This window comes from Armigeres subalbatus, chromosome 3, assembly GCF_024139115.2.
Source record: "Armigeres subalbatus isolate Guangzhou_Male chromosome 3, GZ_Asu_2, whole genome shotgun sequence".
NCBI lineage: Eukaryota > Metazoa > Arthropoda > Insecta > Diptera > Culicidae > Armigeres > Armigeres subalbatus.
The window spans coordinates 55,942,160-55,962,663 of NC_085141.1; the positions used below are offsets into that span (position 1 = coordinate 55,942,160).

Genomic DNA, 20,504 nt, shown 5'->3' on the forward strand with positions numbered 1-20,504 from the left:
GCATGTCTAAGCACCACTTAAGAGTTAAGAAGACCCTAAGGAAAACATTATTATTAAACGAAGCACATTGGTTTTGCGTTCGATTGATTTGAAACACGGTTTTCGTCTTCGAGTTTTCAAAATAACTTCGTTTGTAATAAATATTTAGTTGCTTACCAAGGTGGCTTCACATGAATAACCTTTTCAATAAACCAACGATTCCTTTCCCGTGGCACTCACGGAGATACAGACCATTCCTCGATCTCTTATAATAAGGTGTGTCAAACTAATCCTAAACTGACTATAAGGGTGTGATCGGCTCATACTGCCCATAGCAGCTGTTTCTTGTACTCAATTGAAGTCGGTTGAGGATGAAAACTTGTCAAAATTGCATGCCTCATATGACAAACACATAAACAAGGACAAACGGACAATAGCTTGGATCGTCGAGTTGATTGTATATGAGACTATGGGTCTCCGAGCCTTCTATGAAAAGGTTGAATTTGAAAAGAAATGATCTCCTTTTGTTACAAGTTTTTGTAAGGGAAAAACTATTTCTTCATACCTGGCAAACTGCTGCCATAAAAAGTTTGCGATCACATGTCTGAAATACATATTTTTGTGCAATTTAGAAAGCTGCAGATGATTCGTCTAAATGTATGCTATTAACAATTCTCTATACGTCTGGCAGATGATGATATAAATGAGTATCTCACTAGATAAAAAAAAATCTATGCATTCCTTTTCTGGTTTTGAGTTAGCTCAATACTATAAAACAGCGGTTCTTAACCTGGGGTACATGTACCCCTGGGGGTACCTTCGCTGACCCTAAGGGGTACCTCGGACAAAAATGCGTAATGGCGGACGTATTACAATTTCAATCAAAACTCATTGATATAGTTTTAATAATGTATTTTTATTTCAAAAATTTATATTGTACATAATATGCAATGCGATCAATAAATCCCAATTGAATTCTACCTTCCACAACCAGCACAATGTATAAAGGGATGCGGAACAAAAGATCGAACGAGCAAAACGTCGAATGAACAAAATTATTTTTTTAACTAATGCTCGGTTGCTTCGTTGCAAGAGGATTAGAAGCATCCTTCTACGAATCTCGGAAGCCTTCTTCCAAGCAGCTTGAAGGCCTTCTTACAAGAGGCTCGGAAGCCTCCTGGGAACTTCAGAAGCCTCCTTTCAAGAGGCTCGTAAGCTTTTTTTTAAGAGGCTCGGAAGCCTCCTTTTAAGAGGCATGGAAACCTCCTTTCAAGAGATGCGGTAACCTCCTTTCAAGACGCTCGGAAGCCTTTTTCAATAGGCTCAGAAGCCTCCTTTCAACTGGCTGAAAAGCCTCTTTCCAAGAAGCTAGGAAGCCTATTTTCAAGAGGATCGGAAGCCTCTTTTCAAGAGGCTCAAAAATCCCTTTTAAGAGGCTCGGAAGCCTCCATTTCAAGAAGCTCAAAATCCTTCTTTTCTAGAGGCTCAAAAGCCTCCTTTCAAGAGGCTCGGAACCCTAGCAGCACACATGTTCCACATAGGTCACTGCAACTCATATGTGACCACATTTAGTCACATTTAAGTTGCTGCAACAAATTTTGTCTGATTTGTGCTGCTCGGGAAGCCTCCTTTCAATATCTTTTCAAGAGGCTCAGAAGCAGGCATTGCAATATCATCTGAGCACAGGATATTATCTTTATCTGTGCAAAGATATTATCCCTAATCAAAGAGCACTCTGGAAAGATATTATCATTTGAGCATTTGATGATGATCCTGATAGCCAGCGCGATTCGAGGTTTGTTCACATTGCGAGGGCGTTGCTACAACAAAAGAAGTGAAAAAATGTTTCTCCATGGCGAACATTGCACTTTGTTTACTGAGCAGATAGATAACTAAGATCGATATTCCAGCATATCATCAGTATCTTTGCTCAGAAGATCAAATGATGGGACACCGAAAAAATTCTTTATATTGAATATATTTGTCGCACACATAAATTTTTGCAATTTGGCGACCCAAATATATGCAATTTGTACCCACACATAAATTCAATAACTGCATATTAGAGACCACACATACATTTTATTTGATTATAGATTATATTTGTACTTCGCGTGAAGAGTGGTTATGTGTGCACTAATTAGAATCATGAATTAAATTAATGGATTTTTGCCAATAAAAATGTGTGGAATTTTTGTAGTGGATGAATTGTAATGCCTGCTCAGAAGTCTTCTTTCAAGAGGCTCAAAAACCTCCTTCCAGGCTCAGAAGTCTCCTTCCAAGAGGCTCGGAAGGCTCTTTCAAGAGATTCGGAAACCTCATTTCAAGAGGCTCCAAAGCATCCTTTCAAGAGGCTCAAAAGCCTCCTTCTAAGAGGCTCGGAAGCGTCCTTTCAAGAGGCTCGGAAGCCTTCTTTCAGGAGGCTCGGAAGCCTCTTTTGAAGAGGCTCAGAAGTCTTCTTTCAAGAGGCTCAAAAACCTCCTTCCAGGCTCAGATGGCTCCTTTCAAGAGGCTCGGAAGCCTCATTTCAAGAGGCCGAAAAGCCTCCTTTCAAGAGGCTTGGAAGCCTCATTTCAAGAGGCTGAAAAGCATCCTTTCAAGAGGCTCGGAAGCGTCCTTTCAAGAGGCTCGAAAGACTCCTTTCAAGGAGCTCAAAAATCCCTTTCAAGTAACTCAAAAGCATCATTTCAAGAGGCTCAAAAGCCTCCCTCTAAGAGGCTCTAAAGTGCCTTTTCAAGAGGTTCGGAAGCCTTACAAGAGGCTTGGAAGACTTCTTTCTAGAGGCTCAAAATCCTCCTTTCAAGAGGCTTGAAATCCTCCTTTCAAGAGGCTTGGAGGCCTCCTCTCAATATCCTTTCAAGAGGCTCATAAGCCTCCTTTTAAGAGGCTCAGAAGTCTTCTTTCAAGAAACTCAAAAGCTTCCTTCCAAGCTTATAAGCCTTCTTTCAAGAGGCTCAAAAGCCTCCTTCCAAGAGGCTCCTATCAAGAGGCTCGGAAGCTTCCTTTTAACATTTTTTTAAGAGGCTGGGAAGCCTTCTTCCAAAAGGCTCGGAAGCCTTCTTCCAAAAGGCTCGGAAGCCTTCTTCCAAAAGGCTCGGAAGCCTTCTTCCAAAAGGCTCGGAAGCCTTCTTCCAAAAGGCTCGGAAGCCTTCTTCCAAAAGGCTCGGAAGCCTTCTTCCAAAAGGCTCGGAAGCCTTCTTCCAAAAGGCTCAGAGCCTTCTTCCAAGAGGCTCGGAAGCCTTCTTCCAAGAGGCTCAGAGCCTTCTTCTAAAAGGCCTGGAAGCCTTCTTCCAAAAGGCTCAAAGCCTTCTTTCAAAAGGCTCGGAAGCCTTCTTTCAAAAGGCTCGGAAGCCTTTTTTCAAGATGTGTGGAAGTCTCCTTTCAAGATCCTTTCAAAAGGGTCAAAACCCTCCTTCCAGGCTCAGAAGCCTCCTTTCAATAGGCTCAAAACCCTCCTTTCAAGAGGCTCGGAAGCCCCCATTCAAGAGGCTCAGAATCCTTCTTTCAAGAGGCTCAGAAGTCTTCTTTCAAGGGGTTCGGGAGCCTCCTTTCAAGAGGCTTGGAAGCGTCTTTTTAAGCTGCAAAGGAAGCCTCCTTTTTAGTGGCTTAAAACCGCCTTTAAGAGGCTCGGAAGCCTCTCTACAAGAGGCTCAGAAGCCTCTAATGAAGAGGCGCGGAAGTCTACTTTTAAGGGATTCAAACGCCTGAAGGAGCTTCCCTTCAAAGGGCACGGTATTATTCTTTCAAAAGGAGTGAAAGCCTAATTTCGAGAGGGGGTTCCTCGATTAATGCAAAAGTTCCAAGGGGTACCTCTCAAGAAAAAGGTTGAGAACCGCTGCTATAAAACAACGTTGATAAGTCAATATGAAGTATGCTCTCGAGTATGCTTCAGCATAATCACATAATTCTTAAGTGAAATAAGGTTTTAACAGAATTGGAATCAGAATACAAAAAATAACCCAATTTCTATCTTTGCTAAGTAATGAAGCTGAACTAAAATAAAAATGATCAGATTCGGAAGCACACACTGCACGATGCATTCCTTTGAAAGCGGTACAAATTCTGGGGTATTGTCATATCGCCAATGGTATATAAACGGGAATGCTTCTTCTGTTACTATAACTCTACTGGAAGCAAAGCAGTTATTTGTCTTTGAAAAAATGAAATCAGAATTGCGTACATAATAGAAAATCAATTCAATAAAAATTCCGCGGAACAAAAATGAAAATTTCGTTTCGTTTCGAAAAATTTCGAATTAAATGGACCTTGATTTCGTATCGTTTCGAAGTCTCGAAAGTAATTCTATATTTCGTTTCGTCTCGTTTCGAATCAACATAGACATTTTCAATTTCGTTTCGTTTCGTTTCGTTAAGAAAAAGTGTCTTATCGCATACCCTTAAATTGTTGATCCAGCAAAGAACGCTTCTGGAATCAGACCAGTACAGCTTACTAAGGATCCTGAAGGTTAACGCCTCTTGGACAGTACGCGATAACCGTGCACCAACTACGGCAGTTTCGAGTTCCAATCGTGGTATCGAAATAAACTTCAGCGGGGCAACTCGGCAATTGGCTGCGACAATGGAATCCACACAGAGTCTATTTTTAGATTTCAATTACCATTATTGTTGTCATTGCCAGTGCATCTCATCGTGAGTCCATTGTGTCTGTGTATTCATGTCGTGCATTCAATAATCGTTACATTGTTCGGTTTCCATTTATCCGAATACGTTGAAATAATGCCTCCGAGAAGAGCAATTTGTCAGTCGACATCAGGCAGTCATGACAGTAAGGAGCGTTCCCCAAAACGCCATCGTATGGGCGGCGCATCTGGCGACTGACTATGGTTTGTTGGAGAAGCCGGGAATCGAAATCCACACGTTTTTAATAGCAAAAATCTAAAGAAAGTCGAGTCAAGTACGAAATACTGAAGCCGGCCTTACTGTTGAGGTCGAAATACGTATCTGTCAAGATACAATTAAGTGATGGAATTCAATGGGATTCTATAAACTCGTCTTATGACAAGTGAAGACATTCCACTAAAAAGCTCAAAATAATGTTCTTATCAAATTATAATAACTATTTATGTTGAGTTGTACCAATATGTCACACAGCTGACCCACTCTGGTGAGAGCCCCCCGGAGGAAGCGGCGCGTTGTTGTTACACAACGAACCGCACACACCATCATACGTCATGTTCAGTGTGATATATTTTCGTTTCTCTTCAAGCGTCGTCGACGTCGTGTTCATCGCCGCTGGGCGACCATTCTCGATTGTCGACAGCAGGATGTGCCCGCTTGCTTGGGCATCGGCAACAATTTGCGTACGGCCGCCGTAAATCCGGTTCATGTCACTTCTTGCCTGCTGCTGTTTGTTGGGCTCCCTCTTCAATCGAAATTCTAGACGGATCTAAGCGAAATGTTTACAAATAGGCACCAGATAATCCTGTGGAAGTACGAGGAAACCACCTGTGCGATACACATGGGAAGCGGAAATTTTGCACTGGGAAGACTGACAAAAAAGCATCGGAAGCTACGTAGACATAAATTTGTCGGATATGTACAACACGACTCCGGAAACAACGTTTTTGTCGACAACGAAGCAACGGCCACCTTTGATGTGGTGGTTGCACTAAAAATGGTGAGTTACAAGATAAAATGGGAAAACTAGTAGGTACTTTTTCTTTATGCTACTTGCAGACATGGGATATTAAACAGTTTTTTGTCTGTAACTCTGGACTCACTTAAAATTTATTTAAAAAAAAAAACAATTAGTTCGCTGCTATGTGGGCTCACTAAAGAAAAAAGTTCATCGAAACAAAATTTTATAAAATTAAGACAAACCATTTTTGTCAATAATTTTGAGTTTATTTTACATAAACGACTTCTGCTTCCAGAAACATTTCTACAGTCATAAGAAAGCCTTTGATGCTAATCAATGCGTAAATGTGTGTAATGTGTGGTAAGCCCAATTATAGTTTTATTTTATAGGGCCGAGGTAGTTTGTACCTTAGATGTTTGCACTACCTTGGCTACTCCCGTCCCAATAAACACAGCTCCTTCTTATCCAGTCAGGTCCCCCGGCCCGCAATTAAGTAATTCTTGGTGGGGGGGGGGGGATTTACAATAATAGGCTTGTGTGGAGAAAATGTTCAAACGCGACAGGACTCCAACTTGATAATTCAGTGCCTTTACCGACTAGAGTTATCTGAGGTCTCATCATTACACCATCATGACGATTATTTGTGCCAGAACTGAGATGGTCAAGGTTTTTCATCTTGATTACTAGCTCTTTAATACGGAGGAGGAAAAACTATTTACTTTCCCTTTTCATCTTGATTACTAGCTCTTTAATACGGAGGAGGAAAAACTATTTACTTTCCCAATGGCTCATGGGGTAGGAGAACTGGATGAATGCTGTCATAAAAGAAAAAGTTTAATAACTAAAATTTAACACGGCAAGGTATAGCCAACGGAATTCAGAATAATTTAAAAAATTACAAGCCGATTTTTTTTTTGAAAATGGATCATTGCTTGAGATTAGAAATTCGATAAACATCAACAATACTACCTTTTCCGGGATCAATTCGAGAAAAACATTTATTATCAAAAATATAAACCGATGTTTCAAATTATTTTCAGAAAGATACACATCATTTTGAATTTTTTAAATTATTTACAGAATTGCATCCCATATCTCGCTGTGGAAATTTTTCCGTGATTCAACTTTTTCTTTTTTGACATTTCTCCTAGCGTATAATGTCCATAGTGCAGCGTATAGCAGATGAATATGACTATGTATTTGTATGAAATATGACGGAAAAATTAGCGTCAATAAAATCTCTTTACAAATCAAGAAACTAAAGAGCCAGCACATCTTGCAACCGATTGGTTTGCCGACTTGAACAAATAAGATTTATTTCCATAGCACACATTTTCATAGCACACATTCAATCATGCATTCATGTAGGTTGCGTCGATACTTTTCAAATACAGTAATGCTTGCTAAAATATAGATGATGATGATGATGATGGTGACGAGGCTTTCGGCTTTGGTCGAAGAACTCATCTTCCAAAACATCAATCGAAGCGAACACTCTCAAGACAATTTCCTAAGCGCATTGAGCTTTTCATGGAAACCCCCACAGGGCATTATGGTTACGCTCGATACCATAAGACGATGCTAAATCGAATTTCAAACATTCCGCTGACGTTTGGTTGGCAGCCCGTCATGGCAATAAATCCCTGTTCGTCGTCATTATTTGCTGCTGCACCTTGAGCAAATCGGTCGGTGCCGGTCGGTCAGAGTGCTTTCTGGTCCGGACACCTGTTTCGGTCGGCTGTAGCTGGTGCGTGGAAAACAATGGAAAGCGATTTACCGCTTGTCCTTCTAACAGTCAGTGCTGTTGAGACTTCGGTGTTCATGTAGATATTCAGAGGAAAATCATTAAACCTTACCAGCCAATGACATTTTCTGTTGGTAAAGCCGATTAAAATTGTGTATTCTATTGGGTTGTTCCGAGTATTGGTTATTTGTAGATTAGAAGGGGAAGAAGAGTAATCGATTTATTGAGTCTATTGAGTTTATGTTTGTTTGATCAACATAGGCGTAATTATTCCAGCACTAGAGAGGAGCATGACCATTTTGATGTCATATAGAGAAGCGTGTCAATGTTTGGAATTACTTGAAAACGACACACAGTGGGACTCAACACTTGCTGATACCATTGTTAGTGCTCTAGCAAAGCAAATTCGTACACTGTTTGCGATCATCATCCCGACATGTTTTCCGGCAAATCCAGTCGAATTGTGGAACAAATATAAAGACGACATGACCGATGATATTTTGCATCAAAAACGCACAGCCACAACGTCTACAATCAATTCTATTGATCTTCTATTGTACCAACTAAATTGCCTTATTGTTGTTCCAACAAACGTACAATAAATTATATTGACAGAAAAATGTTGACAATAGAATTACAATAAATTCTATTGTAATGGCAATCATTTATTCGAAAAAAAAAAAGGATTTTTTTATTGTAACGGTAACTACGGTAACTATTTTCTATTATAAAACTGCCATTTACAATAGGGTTTATGGTAGAAAACAATATTCTTAATTGTTATTCTATTGTGGGCAACAATAGACTTTATTGTAATTACAATTAAATTTATCGTATTGTTACAATAATTTGTATTGTAATTCTATTGGACTTTTTCATTCGGGACATCTATCATAATATTATTTCGGACCTATTTCTTTTTTTCAAAGGAACATAATTTTCCATTGCCTAGTTTTGGTCATATCAAGTGCATTTATTTGACATATTTCGACGTCCACAATTTCGTACGGGTTTTCTATACCGGGATACATTTAGCGATTGCAAAAATCGAAGTGCGTTACGAAAATAGGATAAACTTTGAACGTTAATGTTTCAGCCGTTTATCAATAGGATTTTTTTAAACCATTTCAAAACAGGAAAAATAGAGGCAAATTTTGCCAAAATTATGTATTTCACAATAAACGTTGGCATTTGTCTTAAAAACATAAATAAATAAGAAAAACCTAGATCAATCCACCTAGCGGTGATGATGCCTATCTTGGTCATTATAAATGTGTCGATGAAAGTTCATTGAGGAAACCAAAACAGCACACACGTGCAGCACTTTTTCGGTTTTTGTTTTCAATTTTTAAAATAGTTAGAGGCTTAAAAAAATCTTCGGGAAAGTAACCCTTAAATGATCAAAAGAATTGACTGAGACAATCAAACGAGCTATAATATTTGTCGGGAAAAGTCAAGTGAAGGCTTAGCACTGAAAATGTATGTACGGTACGTTGTTCCGGGCATAAGTTTGTGATTGTAATATAGCCTTTCAAACCATTTGGAACAATTCCTCTATAGATTTCCAAAACTTTAACATGTTAAAAGTCTAGTCATCAGAGTATCTTGTACACATTTGTTTATGGAAAATTACATTGCAAAATATTGAAAATAACCATTTCCCCAGTTTAAATGAAAAAAATATTTACATATTGTTCCGAAATCCGAACAAAATCCACGGAATTTTCAAAATATTTAGAAAGCATTTAACACTTTTTTAGAGCCTTTTCAGACTACGAACTTTATCACTTGATAAGGAGTATATTGATGTCAAAGTTCGCACATCTTATTGTCCATGGTGTCAAGCTGTAAAGCTCGTAATCTGAAAAGACTACACTTCAATTTGTTTCTAAAAAGTCGACTAAGAATCGCTTACATCAATCTATGTCCAGTGCTCAACGATCTATGAAGCGATTGATAAACTTGTCTTTTGAACATTTTGATGTCATGTCCTTCAAACTATTTCGTTTATTACGCAACGCAGCAAATACATTATTTTAACCCCTTACATGAGCCAATTCAACAAAATGTAGTCATGTAACTACTGTTATGATGTTGGTTATTCATTATAGCACACGAATGAGTGTTATAATGAATTTTATGCAACTCATTTGAGTTGCATAACGTTCATTAAAGCACACATTTTGTTGGTATGAAAAGTCAGGCCGTTTTATTACTCCAGCAGCCGAATTCCGAAGGTTTAAGAAAAAAATTAAAAATTTCTTTATAAAAAGAGATTTATAGATTCTCTTTCTCTTTCCAAAAATTTCTTCTCTTCATACCGTATTCCGATAGACTGAAGAGAAAGAAAAAAACTAAAATTTCTTGCGAAGAAAAATATTAGTTCACATATTTTCCCCTAGATGTCTTTTGACAACTATTTGCATACCGGTTGTTCAAAACATCCTCATATCGAAAATAAAACTTGCTTTTGCTTATTGTTATCGAAATAATGAGGGAAAAAAAGATAAATATTCAATCCATTGATGAAAATATGCAGTAACAGCAACATTGTTGTGATTTCTAACTGTCTAAAAAAACGAAGGCTCTAACTTTATTACCTCGAAAACACCGAACCATTAGCATTTGGTTTAGCTTAAGCTTTAGTTTAGCTTTAGCTTAGCTTTAGCTTAGCTTTAGCTTAGCTTTAGCTTAGCTTTAGCTTAGCTTTAGCTTAGCTTTAGCTTAGCTTTAGCTTAGCTTTAGCTTAGCTTTAGCTTAGCTTTAGCTTAGCTTTAGCTTAGCTTTAGCTTAGCTTTTGCTTGGCTTGAGTTTAGTTTTAGCTTAGTTTAGCTTAGTTTAGCTTAGCTTTTAGCTTAGTTTAGCTTAGCTTTAGCGAAGTTTAAGTTAGTTTTAGCCCTAGTTTAGTTTCCAGCTTTTAGTTTAGCAGCTGTGAAGAAGTGAAGCTGTTCCTGCACCTGTCTGTTCCTGTTCCACCCAGCACCTGTTCCCACCTGTTCCTGTTCCAGCTGTTCCCACCCCACCACCTGTTCCACCACCACCCCACCCACCTGTTCCAGCCCACCTCTGTCTCCCACCCCAGCCTGTTCCAGCCCACCCTGTTCCCACCTGTTCACCCCCTGTTCACCTCCTGTTCCTGTTCCTGTTCAGCTGTTCCACCCTGTTCTGCCCCACCCCCAGTTTCCACCACCACCTCCACTCCACCTGTTCCAGTTCCTCCCAGCTCCACCACCTGTTCCTGTTCCCACCCCTGTTCCCACCCCAGCCCTGTTCCCAGCCCACCTCCCACCTGTTCCACCCCACCAGCTCCCACCACCCCCAGCCCCACCCTGTTCCCACCTGTTCTGTTCCCTGTTCCCACCCCACCCTGTTCCTGTTCAGCCTCACCCCCACTCCCAGCCTCACCCCACCCCACCCTGTTCCCAGTTCCCACCAGCTCCCTGTTCCCAGCCCCAGCCTCAGCCCCCACCTCACTCCAGCCTGTTCCCAGCCCAGCCTGCCCCACCCTGTTCCTGTCCCACCACCTGTTCAGCCCCCACTGTTCAGCCCCACCCCACCTCACCTGCCCCAGCCCAGCCCCACCCCACCCCACCTCCACCTGTTCCACTCCCAGCCCACCCTGTTCCCAGCCCCTGTTCCACCCCTGTTCCCACCCCCAGCCCTCAGCCCAGCCCCACTCCAGTTCAGCTCCTGTTCCACCCCTGTTCCAGCCCCCACTCCAGCCCACCTGTTCCCTGTTCCCAGCCCTGTTCCCAGCCTCCCCAGCTCCACCCCTGTTCAGCCCCACCTGTTCCAGCCCCTGTTCCCAGTTCCAGCCCAGCCCCAGCTCCAGCTCCCAGCCCAGTTCCAGCTTCCTAGCTCCCAGCTGTTCCTAGTTTAGCTCCAGCTTTAGCTCCCACTCCAGCCCAGCCCAGCTCCCACCTTTGTTCCCACTCCAGCCCCCACTCAGCACCCCAGCTCCAGCTCCCAGCTTTAGCCCCTCAGCTCCCCAGCTTCAGCCCCCAGCTTCACTCAGCTTGTTTAGCCCACCTCCAGCTTTAGCTCAGCTTTTAGCTCAGCTCATTTAGCCTGTTAGCTTAGCCTCACTCAGCCTCAGCTTAGCTTTAGCTTAGCTTTAGCTTAGCTTTAGCTTAGCTTTAGCTTAGCTTTAGCTTAGCTTCAACTTAGCTTTTTTATGATAGTTGGTTGTGCACATACCATGATATTGAAATGATTTGGATGTTTCAGAATGTTTGCCTTGAAACTTTTTTTTATCAAATAATCAATCAAACGCGATTCTTCTTCTTCTTCAATGGCTTTACATTCCAAATGAAACTTGGCCTTATTTTTAACTTAGCCTTCTGTTAGCATTCCCACAGTTATTAAATGAAAGTTTTTCTTTTCTTGCGTATGAGTATGTATCTTGAATGGCAAATAAGTACAATGGATGCATGCCCAGGGAACCGAGAATTTTTCCCATATTATTTTACACTCCTATGGGAAGTGAAGACACAATTATACCTTCAAATTACATCCAAGAAAAATCTCTTATCGAATTTCTCCATCGAAAATCTCAAAGAAATTAAAATTATCGTTTTCTTTTTCATCTGTCAAAAAATTTCTTTCACGCTTTCGTCGGAATTCCAAAATAAGAAAATTTCGAAAATCTCTTCGAGAATTTCTTTTCTTACAAGAGATTTATTTACTGGAATTCGGCTGCAGGTATTGTGATCAGGAATTGCAAAAACTAATATTTTGGCTATAACCTTTATTTGGATTGGATGGATTGGATTGGAGTGGATTGAGATCCGATCTAGATCATTGTCTATGTAAAACAGTTTTGATAAGAACACTATTTTGAGCTTTCAGTGGAATGTCTTCACTTGTCTTCATTTCAGCAAGTAATGGAATTAAATGGGATAGTGCACTCAAGCGGTGATTGTTAGATTGTCTAACAATTCTGCAAAACTTATATAAGATATGCGAAAATACTAGAATTTCATACAAATATTGTATGAGACCTTACAATTTTGCAAGTTTTCTTAAAATTTTTGTTTGTGAGCATACTTTTTTTGTATAAGAATCTAACAATTTTGTATATGCCCAGTTCTTATACAGCTTTTGGTAGGTTCCTATACAGAATTGTTAGAAAATAGAACAGTCGCTCATTTTACGACAAGTAAATGCAATAAATCTGTTAAGGATAAGTGCCCGTAAAATTAGCAAATTTTTGTAGCGTTTTTTGCATATAAAAACTTATATATTCAGACAGTAAACAGTAAACAATGCAAACTGATTCCCCATCGACTGTAATTTGTTGAGAGTAAATTAGTTAAGGATAAGTGTCCCACATACGAGTGAGTTTTTGAAATCCATTTCGCGAAAAAAAATTGGTGGTGTATTTTGAGCCTTTAGTCTAATCTGACCTATTTTGAATGGAAAACAATGAAATCGAAATTACCATTAAAGGCAACATGGCGAGTAAAAAAAGACCCGGAAAAACAAATATTTTTTTAAAATGCATTTTGCGTATACTTTCTATTTTGACCATAACTTCTTATCCCATGGTTCGATCTGGAAAACTTCTAAATAATATATATAGGAAACAATGAGGCAGGATTAATCGTTGAGTGCAATCTTTTGCGACCAAATCGGTTGAGGATAGGTGCCACGAAAGTGAGCTAGACTTTTTGTCCGTCTTTGGTTTTTTTTTGCTAAAACTTCTAAGCCCATGGTCCGATTCAGAAGGAAATAATGGGACAGAATTCTACGTCGAATGCAACTCATTACGAGCAAATCGGTTAAGGTTTATTTATTACCTGGCTAAGGCTGGAGTGGCCTGTGCAATACATAAAAGTCTTCTCCATTCAGCTCGATCCATGGATGCACTTTGCCAACCACGCAGTCTGCGGAGGGTCCGTAAATCATCCTCCACCTGATCGATCCACCTTGCCCGCTGTGAACCTCGCCTTTTTGTTCCCGTCAGATCGTTGTTAAGAACAATTTTCACCGGATTACTGTTCGACATTCTGGCTATGTGCCCGGCCCACCGCAATCTTCCGATTTTCATGGGGTGAACGGGTGGATGGTTCTCCCAACAACTGATGCAACTCGTGGTTCATTCGCCTTCTCCACGTACCGTCCGCCATCTGCACTCCACCATAGATGGTACGCAGCACTTCCCTTTCAAAAACTCCCAGTGCGCGTTGGTCCTCCACGAGTATCGTCCAGGTCTCGTGTCCATAGAGGACTACCGGTCTAATAATGGTTTTGTAGATAGTCAGTTTGGTACGGCGGCAAACTTTATTAGATCGGAGCGTTTTGCGGAGTCCAAAGTACGTACGATTTCTTGCCATGATGCGTCACCGTACACGAATTCTTCAACCACCTCGATTTCGTCACCACCAATACAAACTCGTTGTGGATGGCTTACGATGTCCTCTCTTGAGCCTCTTCCTATCATGTACTTCGTCTTCGACGTGTTAACGACTATTCCAATCCGTTAAGCTTCGCTTTTCATGCTGATGTAGGCAAAACCAAATAACTGGACGGACTTCGTGAAAATCGTACCACTCGTGTCGATCCCTGCCCTTCGTATTACCTCTTCCAAAGCGATGTTGCATAGCAGACACGAAAGACCATCACTTTGCCGTAACCCCCTGCACGTTTCGAAGGGACTCGAGAATGCCATTGAAAATCGAACTACGCACATCACCCGATCCATCATTGCCTTGATCAACCGTATCAGTTTATTCGGCAATCCGTTTTCGTGCATAAGCTGCCATAGCTGGTCCCGATCGATTGTATCATATGCGGCTTTGAAGTCGATGAATAAATGAATTGTGGGAACGTTGTATTTTCGGCATTTTTTGCAATACCTGACGTATGGCGAACACCTGGTCTGTGGTGGAGCGTTCACCCATAAATCCCGCCTGGTACTGCCCCACGAACTCTCTTGCAATTGGTGTTAGTCGATGGCATAAAATTTGGGAGAGTACCTTGTAGGCGGCGTTCAGCAATGTGATTGCGCGGAAGTTGCTACAATCCAGCTTATCGCCCTTTTTGTAGATGGGACACACGACACCTTCCATCTACTCCTGCGGCAGAACCTAATCCTCCCAAACCTTGGTAATCACCCAGTGCAGCGCTCTAGCCAGTGCCTCTCACCACCGTGTTTAAACAGCTCTCTTGGTAGCTGGTCAACTCCAGGGGCTTTGTTGTTTTTCTGCCGGCCGATCTCCTCCTTGATTTCCTGGAGATTCGGAGCCGGAAGTCGCATGTCCTGCGCGCGTGCTCCTAGGTTCATTACTATACCACCGTTGTCTACAGGTGCCATTCAGGTGCTTTTCGCAGTGCTGCCGCCACCTTTGGATCACCTCACGCTCGTTTGTAAGATGGTTCCTTACACATATCGGGCTGGGACACGTGGCCCTTACGTGAACGGTTTAACTTCTCATAGAACTTTCGTGCGTTATTTGCGCGGTACAGTTGCTCCGTCTCTCCGCGGTCTCGATCTTCCTGCTGGCGCTTTCTCCTCCGAAAAATCGAGTTTTGTCTGTTCCGCGCCCGTTTGTATCGTCCCTCGTTCGCCCTCATGCGGTGTTGCAGCAATCTCGCTCATGCTGCATTCTTCTCCTCAAATGACTGCTCACATTCGCCGTCATACCAGTCGTATCTCTGATCCAGGAGCATCGTGCCTAGTGCAGCGGTTGCGATGCTTCCGATGGCGGATCGAATATCTCTCCAGCCATCTTCAAGAGACGCTGCGCCTAGCTGCTCTTGCGTTGGAAGTGCCACTTCCAGCTGCTGCGCGTAGTCTTGGGCTAGTCTACCGTCTTGTAGCCGCCCAATGATTAGCCGCCGCGGACGACTCCGACGCGTGTTGTACACCGTCGAAGGTTCAAATCCTGGACCGTTTTCACGGAAAGGGCCATATGTCTGCGTATACCTGACGCATTTTCAATCTACAACCAGCAATGGTCGGCATATTAGTTCTAGTTTCCGGGGAAGCATAAAACATGATTGATGTAAACGTCACATAAAATGACAAGCAGAAGAAAAAATGCATTTACAATCTGAAGTTTTTGATAGAAACCGAATACTGGAAGATCGTCTGTTAGTCCCGGTTTTATCAAAATCGTGTAATCCTACTCAAAATTATGCTGATTTGAATGTCGACAACATTTTGCCTATCTCAACCTTTTTGTCTGAGCAGCACAGCAACGAAGGTGATTAGCGATCGCGATCTCAACGATGACGCTTGCTACAGTTTAGCAGTAAAGAAAATTGTGGTCAGCCAATAGCTTTTCGGACTTATCGTTATTCTGCAGTATATAATCAAGTGACTGTCGTCGGCGTCAGTAGAAGTGAAATTTCCTCACAAAATAATTGATTTTAACAAATGTCAGCTGAAAAGTGTGCTGATTTTTTTTCACTGAATTAAAAATGTATTCAGAATACCGATAGTTCGAAAATAAATCTTTCTTGACTTATAAAAAGAATTGCGCTATTTCTAAGTTTGTCGTTACGATCCAGTAAAAAACATAAATAAAATATTTTGATAATTCTAACAACCACAAAACATACAACGTAGATTATGATAGTCTTTTGCCACTTCTTTGCTTACCTGGTAGGGGAACTGGGGGTAGGACGCCCACGTTAAGGAAAATGCCATTTTTATCAATGAAAACCACCATTTCAGCCAGTTTTCATCAGCGCATACTGAAGAACAGCATATCTGCGACTGACTACCGATAACAGATATCTAATTGTCCATTTTATTGCACAGAAATTTGATTTTTAAAAAGCACCCGAAAAAAAAAATGATTTTGAAACCATGCGGGGTGAGATGCGCCAGTGGATGGGTTAAAACGCGCATGTGCTTATCGTACTGATTTTCATTTTAATTGCCTACATTAAGGCAATTAACCGAATGTTTCAGCTGTTTCGGTCATACGAAATGAGCATGGGCCATGGGCATGAGCACCAGCCTCAGAAGTTTGAAGGCCCATAAAATCGTTTTAAAACCATTTTTGACGACGATTTCGTGTGGAACATAAAGAACACGAGTAAGCAGCATGGCTCATGGCTCAATTATTAATTTATCAATGTATAACAGCGACAGAAAGACTAAATTCCACCGAGCTAGAATTGCATCAAAACACGCAAAAATCGTTTTTTCGAGTTTTTCATGTATAACTAGAGAAAAATCATGAAATATATGTATCCAATGGCAATATTTTTCATTGCTTTATCGTATAGACTATTGAAAATAATCAAAATGGGGATATTTAACCTTATTCAGGGGTGGCGCGTTTAACCCCTATGGGCGTGCTACCCCCACTTCCCCTATATCGTTCTTATCCACATGTCCAATCAATTAAATATTCCACCTATAACGCCATATCCATTCACATCTGTTAGCCATTTTCATAGCTCTTATACCAATGTTTCCATATTCTCATGCATTCCATTGACACACTGATGAACAAATACGCAGAAAATCGACGTTCATATTCTGCATACGTGAATGTGCCTCCGAATAACACATTAATGATGACAGTCATAGCCCATTCGCTGTCTGTCGTGCAACGGCGCCATCAAAATCTGATTGAGTGAATCAGAACGAACATGAAAGTGTAACAAAAGTAACAACGCCCAGTCCACGTGGGGTTTGCGAGACTACGGCGCGTATTGCCACAATTTTCGTCCACGGACTTCAATGCTCGCTGGAATGGCATCAATGGTTATATCTGTCAAGTTGAATGGAAACTTGGTTCTGTTTCCGATGACATTTCTGAATGACTGCGGTCAGATTACTTTTTGAATGCACGATGAAATACAGTACGATGCGAACATTTCAATTAACCTGATTTTGATAAAGCTAATAATAGAGCAGATGAAATGGATTGAATATTTCGTCCGAAGTATATGTCGTGTCATGATATGTGTAGTTCAATCAAAACCCGAGTAGGTAAATTTGAGAAAAAGCGAAGGGAGCATACTTAAAATCTCAAAATCCACGTGCACGTAATATCGATGTGATTAAAATAAGTGACCGTCTAAGACGAGTTTAGTACTCTCCATTTAATTCCACCAATTATTTCGATATCTTTTCAGATACGTATTTCGACCACAACTGTGTGACGGTTGAATACATTCCACTAAAAAGAGCTTAAAATATTTTTTCCTGAAATGAGTGAATGGAATAAAATAAATAACATTTTGCGTAAAAACGCACTTTTAATGGTTCTTACTAAGAACTTCTTAGTAGGGGGATTCACTTAACGGCGTAGGTTGCTGTGTATCTGTTTATGGAAATGTTTCATAGGCGATTGGAAATATGTCCCTTGTGAATGAGTGTGAAACATTTCTATAATCAGATACGCAGCAACCTACGCCGTTAAGTGAATCCCCCTAGTGCTTTTTCGGAGTGAAATGATTTTTAAACAAATGAGTAAAACAATGCGATTTGGCATGAAGTGCGATGTTTACGTATTTTTAGGCGAGGATTCGAGGAATCCCATTTTGTCACATGTACAGTTTCTCAAAACAACGGTTCATTTATGCATTTGCGTATAATGTGGTGGCAGCAAAATAAAATTTCCATAAAGAAGTAGAAATTTTCCATAAAAAATCAAGAAATCAGGGTATAACCATCAAATAAACATAAAGTTTCCATGAATAATGCTAAATTTCCATAAACAATTAAGAAAAATTGTAATTATAAAAGAAGAATTTTGCATAAAGAAATCGTATGAGGATTTTTCTGGGTTTTTAACTATTATGTCATCATTATTGTGAGACGTATAATTTCTGGTAATTTCTTACTGCGATAATTCCATCTTCAGCAGCAACAATCTGCTGTTCTACACGAAGGTCACCGGATCTTCCATCAACAAGCTGACCAACGGACAAATGGCATCGCCAACGGAAGTCATAGTGAAGAGAAAAAAAACAACAGAAATCCCAAATGGAGCACCAAACGGGCGACAACATGCCGGTTAAGCCGGAACCAGGTCCATTGTTGCACCACATCACTATCGTTCATTGTTCGTTTGCAGAATCCGCCTGGCTTGGTGTTGAATAACACCTTCAGTGAAGTCAAGGTGGGTAGTCATTGTTGTCGGTGTCGTCGCCGGTGCGGTGGCAAAGGTTCCAACTCCGTTTGCTTTGACAAAAGCAGGAAAAGTTCAACCGGAGAATGAGTTAAGTAGAGCCGGTCGGAGTGCGGTGGGTGGGGTGCGAAATTTATTTGCTCACAAAAGTAATGCAAAAACGTGACATGTCACTAGGATCCCATGGAGGTTTGTTGTTTCTGTTGCTCATCATTGTTGGAGCTTTGGGGTTCAGGTTGGAGGGGAGTGGCAAAACCAGGAACGCGGTGGAAGTGGTCGTACGTAATCTACTTGACTGTTCAGCTAAAAAGTTGCTTCTGCTGTCGGATGCCGGCAGGAAATTCGAAAGTGGATGAGTACGAACAAGCTTTGAGTAATGTTTACGGCAAGATGTAAAGCGGATTTGATGTGACGCCTTTAGCCCGTTTGTTTGGATTGTGATTCTGATGAATTGGCACCAGACTCCGGGGAAGCAATATTTCTAGACCTGCGTTTTCGGAATTCTAATGGATTAATTCTTGTTTTTCGAACCGGTTGAAGTAAATCATGATGAATTAATTTATTCGAAGAAATTAAATTACTTGCCTTGAGTGAGTATTTTATGAAGTGACATGAATTAGCTCGATATTTTGCCATTCATACTAAGGGAAGCCAATAGAAGCAGAGGTGGAATTCCTTCATTTTTCGGATAGGTAGCTGCGTTAGTCGGATCGTTCTCCACCGGTAGCAAGCAGAGCTTTCCGATTGCTCGTTGTGTTGTTCCAGTGCCAGTCTTTACGTTTGCTACTCGATTGAGGCCATCTCTCCTAGGTAGTACGCTATGTACTTGACCAAGCTGCCCTTTCCGTTGTGGACAGCTTTCATGTTCCAAAGCGACGATTGATTCAATATTCAAGTTACCTAGTACAGTGATATCAGATTTGCAAGGTTTACAAGAGATATGAAAGATGATTTTCAGAATACTCTGCAGTTTTGGGTCTGGGACGACACTAGGTGGCCGATCGATTAGAAAGTGGCATGGTGTGAAAGCCATTCAACTGATGGATTGATGGGTAGTGGTGTAATCGAACGCGAGTTCAACTGGTCTTCGAAAGTTTGCAAAGCTCCTTCAGTTCTAGATGTAGATGAGCCCCAACAAATTTCGGACCATAGAGTAGATGTATACGCGGGAATCCCTCTTCGCCAAGCGAACTGTCGGAAGATAGCAGTGGATTCTGCAGTGCAGTCCATTACAATGTCATGTTACAATGCCTTTGTTGCCATACAGACAAATAAGATAATGTAGTACTTCAATAAAGCATTGCAAGTGCTTTGCCGTGTGGCACGGACGTGATTGAAAAGTGAAAGAAGCGAAGTTTCCACTGAACAGACAGTATTTCTTCTTCAAGTGATGCTGCGGAACCCGACGAATTTTTTTTTCCTGTTCGGGTGTGCTACTGCGACCAATTATTAAGCAACGTACACACCAATCAAGCAGTTCGACGAACATTGACTCCGCCCCCAAGAAAACGCTTCGGCTGCTGCTTTGTTTGAACGTGTGTGAAGTTGTTCGAACAACCATTTGACAGTTGGCGGCTCGGTTGGAAAAAATTAAAACGTTTTGATTTTAGTTTGAGTTGTCGGGGGTGGAGTCAAGGTTCGCCGAACATGTTTGAGCATTTGTAGTGAAGTTGCACAAGCCCCCATATATTTTTTGATGGTTGGTGCTCAAGTTGGCGCTTCGGTCGTTCGTGTGTGATATTGTTGGTCGAATAAATTGATTGTTCGTGCTGCTGTTGGTAAAACTTGATGGATGTTTGAATAAACGAGAGGTGGAGTCAATGTTGGTCAAACTGCTTGACCGTGTGTACGTTCCATTAGATCTATTGTAGCGTTACCCGTATCCTTAGTGTTTAAGTGCATGTCGAATTACTCCAGTACTATTGAGAAGCAATGCAGTATCGGTTTCGTTACAGTTGTTGTTTTGTTTTCTCAAGACTACCATGACAAGGTCCCGCTGTTTAGACCCTTCAGAGGGAGCAATCCCATTGAAGGCGCGCCCCTTATCAATAGGAAACCAATCCTTTCATGAGAAAACAGAACAGTAA

General features: G+C 41.2%; 1 protein-coding gene across 1 annotated transcript in view; it reads right to left on the reverse strand.

The window, feature by feature from the left end:
• Positions 1-20,504, reverse strand: part of LOC134224346 (hemicentin-1) — a 587,700-nt gene that overhangs the window by 129,951 nt on the left and 437,245 nt on the right. The window lies entirely within an intron of this gene.